The sequence below is a fragment of the Pieris napi genome, chromosome 10, assembly GCF_905475465.1.
Source record: "Pieris napi chromosome 10, ilPieNapi1.2, whole genome shotgun sequence".
In the NCBI taxonomy this organism is placed as follows: Eukaryota; Metazoa; Arthropoda; class Insecta; order Lepidoptera; family Pieridae; genus Pieris; species Pieris napi.
This window is the reverse complement of record NC_062243.1, coordinates 5,984,257-5,992,343: the sequence shown is the minus strand read 5'-3', so window position 1 is coordinate 5,992,343 and position 8,087 is coordinate 5,984,257. Positions and strand designations below refer to the sequence as shown.

Here is an 8,087-nt window from a genome sequence, read left to right as displayed (position 1 = left end):
CGGTTTATTTTCGAGAGAGGTAATACTAATTGGTAGTTAACTATTTTCGCTATAGAAAAATCAGTGAAACATGAACATTTTTGTTTTGGTAACATTCCCTGATATGTTAAAAAGTTTAAATGTTTGATGTATTTAGCTACACATATCTTAATTTAAAGTCTTTATAAAAGGTTGATTAACGGTCTATCGTGAATATCGTGTCTTAGTCACCTTTTTTATACGCAGATATACGTTGGTGCTTTCGTTTCACTGAAGATTATCATTTTACTAATTTAACTTTCTTCGTATTATTTTCCAAAACAAGTAACGAACTGAGGATGTGAAACAGTTTTTGACTTTAATAAATAATAGTTTAAAAAACTAAAAAACACGCTTTTAAAGCACATCAAACTAGAAAGTGAAAAATAATTCCTAATTTAGGCTGAAAATGCTAATGAACAAAAAATACTGGTATTATTGTGAAAAAGCGTGGGGCGCTCTGTGCCATATTTTTCGTCTATAGAGCAATATTTTTTCTTCATTACCATTTTCAGCCTAAATAATAGTTTTTAAACTATTATTTATTTTTTAGTTAAATTTTTTTTATTTTTTTTTCGGATTATTGCATTGTCATCGATCTTTGACACGTGCGCAAAATTTGAATAAAATCTGTCAGTTTAAAGTGGGTCAAAATCGAGTCCGAAGGAGTCGGTTACATACATACATACATACAGGTGAAGCTAATATAAAGCGTGTAAAATACAATATACGTATAATTACATACTCTGAAACTACTGTAGTATATAATTGTATGTATAAGTAACTGGAACTCATTGACATGCTACCCTCGGGTAAACTTCCCACACGTTTTTCCCAGATTTTCCCAGTTTTCTAATACCTCCGAGGCTTTCATTAAAACTAAAACTTACCGCAAGAACTGCACTTGACTTTTCTTAATTACACACGGGCAGTAATCATTAAAGGGAATGCGCACGGAAATGATTTTCAAATACGCACTTTAATACGTTTATAAATCAAACACCAAAAACTTAATTAGTGTTAATAGTAAGATAAGGAAGTGTATTTTTTTTATGCCTCTGGCACGGTTTGTGCATTAGCCAGCGTCAAGTATAAGATTTTTTTCGACCGTGTTCTTCATGTACGGTTTAGGCACTCGCCCGGTAGCGCACAACCCTCCCAAAGGCCGAGAACAAATTTAAATTAAATTAAAACTTGCCCTCGAACCGGGAATCGAACCCGGTACCCCTCATCTAGCTGCCACTTAATAGGAAGTGTATTTGAAGTGACTTATATCATGACATGTTTTGAACGACCGTGTTTTGTTCTTTCGCTCCAGAATTAAGGTATATATTAATTTTCAATTCAATCAATCCATAATTAGGGGTGAATGTGATTCATGCATTCTGAAATTTTAGAAAATACTTATTTTAAATAATAAAGTTTTTAACCAAAACTAATGCAATACGTTTCTGTATAGGAAACATTTATGTATAAAAAAATCTGTGATATAAGAACATCTAGCGACATGTACATTGTACAATCTGCGCTTACAAATCACTGCGGTGACGTCATACCTTGAAACGCGCTAACGATGTTATTAGATGTAAGGATATAAACAACTCTTATGAGATAGAGATAGATAGATATACAACAGATTATTAATCTGGATATAATGGAGAGACCCATCTACGGGTACCAAGTAAAAACCTGAGGCGGAAGTCTAAACTTTTGGATGTACCGCGCGCACATTCCAACTTGGTCAGCGAAGCGCCACTCGCGCGAGCAATACAAATAATAAATAAAATTTCTATTGAGGTAGACCGTTTTGTTTGTTCAACAGCTGAGTTCACAAGAGTTGCTTGCTATATTGTTAGTTATAAGACTTAGGTATATAAATATTTTTAATGATTTTTTTATGTAGGATAATCGGTGTGGATATTATTGTGTCGTTCTATAGAATAAGTAGTACGAACATTCGGGCCCACCAGTCAGTGGTTAGACTGGTCGCAAATCCTCCCTTTAGGTTGGATTTATCTACGTATACATCATCTCCCTTCACAAACATTTTTGACTTGGTTTCCTGGTATGTAAAGAAGTCGAATATATATCTTGTTACTGTTGCTTAGTGCGTTGTGTTCCTACAATATTAGTTATTTTAAGTTCAGGTAATTAATACTAAAATAGTAATTACAGTATACTCTTTATAACGTCAATCATTGTAAGAAAAAAAAGCATACTTTAATTCACTATTTATAACGCAATATCCTCTCTCTATAACGAAGAAATATTTTTATATTTAGACATCAACAACATACTTAAGTGTAATTTTTTAATAATCAGCTTACAAAACTAAACTATTGAGGTGCCGAAATTTCTAAGAAAGACACTTGAGGTCATAAACAGCCTTCTCGCCTTTGTTATTGTTAATTGTATTAACACGTGTGCCATAATTCTTAGATTACATTGCCTTTTGGAAATTTTGGTCTCAAACTAAACGCACCATTGTCACCTATCTATCTAATATGTATATAAAATTCTCGTGTCGCGGTGTTTGTGGTTAAACTCCTCCGAAACGGTTCGACCGATTCTCATGAAATTTTGTGTGCATATTGGGTATGTCTGAGAATCGGACAACATCTTTTTTTCATCCCCCTAAATGTTAAGGGTAGTCCACCCCTAAATTTTTTTTTTAATTTTAGATAAAAAAAATTTTTTTTTTTTTGATACAGCATTAAAAAATACAAACAACCCCTAATTTTCACCCCTCTACGATCAACCCCTATTTTTTATTATAAATGATAAACATGGCAAAACGACGTTTGCCGGATCAGCTAGTTATATATATATAAATTATTGTAATTAACCAATTTGGTGTTTTTTCTCTTCCGTCCGTATAACGAAAATTATCAATAACGAAGAAAAATGCTTGTTCCCTTGAAATTCGTGATAAAGATTTTACACTGAAGTGTTAAATATCTCTATCTTACTTAGTTCATAAAATACGTATTTAATATAATGTACATATTTAAACCTTCATGGATGAGTTAAGCATTACTAAAGTAATATCAGAAAATTGGACAGATCTGAGAGTTGCAGCAGATCTACTTTAAGATAAACCTTTGTAAACCTGAATTTATATTTTATTCATTTTTATTTGAAAACGAAACAAAGGATCACTGTAATATTTATAGCAATTCTATCCAGCAATATTTGACTTTAATATGAACTTTTCTACATGGTTGTTCTGTTAACAGCTATAATTTATAACCTTGATATGATATAATGTTTTTTAAACGTGTTATATTTTGACCCTTTTGTATATATTTTGTAATCCATTTTTGGCTTATATCTTTAAAAATAAATCTAACTCAAATTCAAAATATCTTTATTCATATAAGTACACTTATGAACGTTAAATTAATTGTAAATTAACATTTACTACCAGTTCGCAAGTGACGGGCGTAGAGCGGGCGAGAAAAACTGGCAAGAAACTTTCCGCCACTCTGTTTAATCGCTAAGTTTTGAGTCATATAAATTGTTTGAACTGGACCAAATCAATCCCAAGGATTAGGATCATTTAAGTATTTTTAAAATTTTATAAAAAGTGGTGGCGCTATATCCATTGTATCTGTCTTTTCTTAGCGATTGTTAAATGCGCCCATAGAAAGAAAGTCCATTGGTGCACACGTGGGCATCGACCCTACGACCTTAGGGGTGAGAGTCGCACGCTGAAACCACTAGGCCAACACTGCTTTATAGATTGCGATAGTTTAGTTAAAACACCTATTCGTTTTCTATCTAATATATAAAATTCTCGTGTCGCGGTGTTTATAGTTAAACTCCTCCGAAACGGCTTGACCGATTCTCATGAAATTTTGAATGCATATTGGGTATGTCTGAGAATCGGACAACATCTTTTTTTCATCCCCCTAAATGCTAAGGGTAGTCCACCCCTAAATTATTGTGTTTTAATTTTTAGATATTTCTTTTTGTTTTTTTTTATGATACAGCATTAAAAAATACATACAACCCCTAATATTCACCCCTCTACGGTCAACCCCTATTTTTTATTATAAATGATATACATGGCAAAACGACGTTTGCCCGGTCAGCTAGTATCATATGAAAACGTATTAAGCCTACAACAAACCACTATTACTTCGAAGCAGTGCATAGTAAATTCAAAAATGCAAAGAGACAATGGTAACTTATAGCTTAGCTTAAATTAAGGGTAGAAAAATAGAGCTATTCAAATTCTAATGCCAACCAATCTTAGTGACTTGAATGTCTTTTATCTCTTATTTTACATTTAGAACAATGAGACTCGCCCCTTTGTTTGTTTCTCAAACGAAATTAAAGTCCTGGAGATTTCCTCAAAACGTCACGGCAGTGAATATTTTTTATGTTTATTTTCATAAGAATGCTTAGAAAACCTTTGTCACTCCGTATAAACCAGCGGTTTTAAGGATTTACAAGGAAATAGCTTCTTTGCTCTATAAGAAAATCTCTAATTACCAACAAATTTAAATTTCTTCTTCACAAACATTACCTGTCCATATCGTATCCCTAACTTTAATAATAGGTATCTACCAACTGTCGTGAGACTGATTTTAATTTAGGGAATTAAAAATGATCCATGTGCACTTTTTATTAATATTTTTTTTTTCATGTATTCTTTATTAGTTTAGTTTGTTTTTTGTTCCTGATAAGTTTCCTTTTCTAAACAATTAAATGTAAAACATGTATTTTTGCACTTCTTGCCTTTCTTATGTAATTTAATACTTTTTTTTTTCTCACAGTGGTTGCCTGGAAGAGATCGCTCGAAAGCGATAAGGCCGCCAGTTGCTCTTCTTTTTATTTAATTATGTCAATTGTACTATATTAATGTATATGCAACGAAGTGTCAATAAATAATAAATAAATAAATAAATGTTAAGAAGTATATTACAATGTTTTAAGTGTTTTTAATGTAATAGGAGGCAAAGGGGCAGGAGGCTCACTTGTTGTTAAGTGATACCGCCCCGTTGCCTATGGACAATAACATTGCCAGAAGGCTCGCAAGTGCGTTGCCGGCCTTTCAAGAATTGGTACGCTCTTTTTTTGAAGGACCGACCAACAAGGAAAAGTAACTCTAGTTACTCACCTGTATTTTTCAGTCAAATTATTTTACGCTTTGATTAATAAGTGAGCCTGCAGTTAGGACATCGTGTTAAGACTTTTTTAGTTTTAATAAATAATAAGGAACTATATACATTTATAGTAAAAAGTATGGATGAAAAGTATTCATTTAATCTATATTGTGAGCACTGAGTATTACGCTTACTTCATTACATGGTCCATACCTGAAACATTAAAAAAAAGTATAATTAATTAATAATTTGCTAATATTTGAGATCTTTGTAAAGTAAGCTTATTCATTTGCACATAGATAATTTTATTCTAGCATTAAGAGGTTTAGCCTGGAAATACCTTTCAATAAACACCCATTCAGATTGATTCCGCTTACTGTTCAAACAATTCAAGCGACATATGTTGGTGTATGTCTTTTTATCTGTTCCACACACGGGGACATATACGCGTAAGCAATCATCACATCCACGATGGTCGAGAACTGGTAAATCGTCTATTGTCCCAAATGATATCACTTCATGGATTATAAGAAGAACTGAAATAATATTTTGCTAAACATTGTATGAATATTATTAACGAACGATAAGTACAATAAATAACTTAGGAGAAAATAAACTTTTCAATAATAGTTGGAAGACATATTTTATGTCAAACTAGCTGGTGCCCGCGACTTCGTCTTCGCAGTATTTCGAGTAACCTATATTAGCGTGGCGTAGAAAAAAACTACTGAAGGTACTGACTATTTAAGATAAACATTTCCATCATACATTGTATATCCGTAACTCTAGCGGTTTTGGCAGCGCACGCCAGAATAGCTCACATATTTTTTCCTACTTACTTGATATTTTGGACAATTCATACAATAACTTTATAAATTGTAGCCTATTTGTTATTCTGTGAAAATGTGAAAGAAACAAACCTCCATCACTAACAAACTTTATCCTACTAATATAATATTATTTACCATCATAATATAATAATATTATATTAGTAGGATAAAGATGGTAAACCTTCTTTGAGATATCATGAAAAATCACCTATATTACAAAATTAATGTTATAGGCGGGCTAGGCTAAACAGAGTGCATAATATTATTACTTATTATATACATATAACTTAAATAAAACTTATTAAGCGGATGTAAACGCTTCATTACGTTAGTAACTTGTTTCCAGTGCTTTTAAGCAAGATAAGCAAGGCGTGCTCAGCGAAAATTAAAAGTAAAGTAATAAATGCGTTGGAAGTTTTATTCAACATTAAATTACATTATTAATATTTTACTGATATTCGCATTTTAAATGAGAATTTAATAATATTTTTGATGATAATAAACTGGTATTCCTTCACATTTACTAGAAGCTGAACATTATTATACAATATGGATTTTAAGATTTCAGCAGACTTCAATATAATAAATGCGAAAGTGTCACAATCCTCTCTGAACCTTTATAAGTTAAAGTTATAGTAGCAACCGGCTGTAATGGTATTTGTAATATAGTATTAAACGTCATAGAATTCTATCGGAAGTGGGAGCAAGGCCTGGACGGAAACGCTTTCCACTTACGGAAGGCTCTACTTCCGCATGATAATAGTAGACTCTAGACTAATATATTATGATGATATATAATACTCACAGTTCATATTAATGATAAATTAAAAGAAAACAAGTATTTTTGTTAGTAATTTTACAACGCCCACCTCCGTGGTATATAGGATAGATTTTTTTCCTACAATCTAATGTAATCTATATGATGAAATATATAACGGTTATTCCAAATGAAATTTTCACGTCATAAAATTTATCGTTTTGTAAAGAAATTCTTAATTTCAGGAAGATATATTTTCCCACATTCTAAAGGCTACTGAGCTGCGTAAATATTTTATTACATTCGAATGTTTCTTCCAACGCATGCCAAAATACGTAATACTTTTACCGCCATATAATTTTCCATCATAAAATTACAAAAATAATCTCATAGATTACATCATCATATATCTACAATGACAATAAAATTCCAGTCTTATTTGATATGGCTTGGTATAATACAAATGCAATTCCCAATAAGAATGCAATGTCCAGCTGAAGAGGTTTAAGTGGATATAGTCGGCTCTTTGAATGGCAATCGATAAGTTCTTGTTAGAAATATCTATGACTTTAGACTATGTAAAAAAATTCAATTTTACAAATAATACAATAAATCACTCGCTTTATTTTCGCGTTAATTCAAATCTAGCGCGATGCCGCGTCCAGTGTCCATGGGCGGCGATATCACTCAACATCCGATGAGCCTCCTGCCCCCGTTGTCACCCTATTCAATAAAAAAAAATTATACTTCTAGCGATATCGACATTGACAATGAATATCCAAAGAAAACTCTTCAGTTTCTAATATTAGTATTAATAAAAATCCTACTTGAGCATTATTACCATAAAAATATTATTTTATATATTCTTTATTGAGTTACGAATATCAGGTCTATAAATATAACACTTTATTTGTAAAATATTAGAAAAAAATATACGCACACAGAGCAAACATAGCGATCAAATCAGCTCGTGTCAATAAAAAATGTAATTTTAAGACTACGCTCAATTTAACGCTTATAGACATGTAATCTGATAATTCGTCAAGGATTTATCTTGATAAAATGGCAGTAAATCTTTTTCAAAGTTTTCATATTTCAATTAAGATAAAGAATTGACTTTGACAATCAAAAGGTTGAATCAGGAGCAGTACATTAAAATGTAAATCTTTTTTCAACGAATTAATCAAATGATTTATTAAACTACACAACTACAGTATATACTTTACTGATTTTCAGATCCATATTCGTATCTTCGTATAAATAGGTGTATTACATCCATTTAATAGCTACCTGCTGAAATATTTCCGAACCAATTTGACTTTGGAAACTTCATGAAAAAAGTGAATGTCATCTGACATATGTGTCCACGGG

General features: G+C 31.7%; 1 long non-coding RNA gene across 1 annotated transcript; it reads right to left on the bottom strand.

The window, feature by feature from the left end:
* Positions 1-5,274: 5,274 nt before the first annotated feature.
* On the bottom strand, positions 5,275-7,729 carry LOC125052817. The gene is made up of 3 exons (XR_007117493.1): positions 7,657-7,729; positions 5,470-5,665; positions 5,275-5,342 (listed from the first exon to the last, which is right to left on the bottom strand). It is a non-coding gene; the product is annotated as an uncharacterized LOC125052817 (long non-coding RNA).
* Between the last annotated feature and the right edge of the window lie 358 nt (positions 7,730-8,087).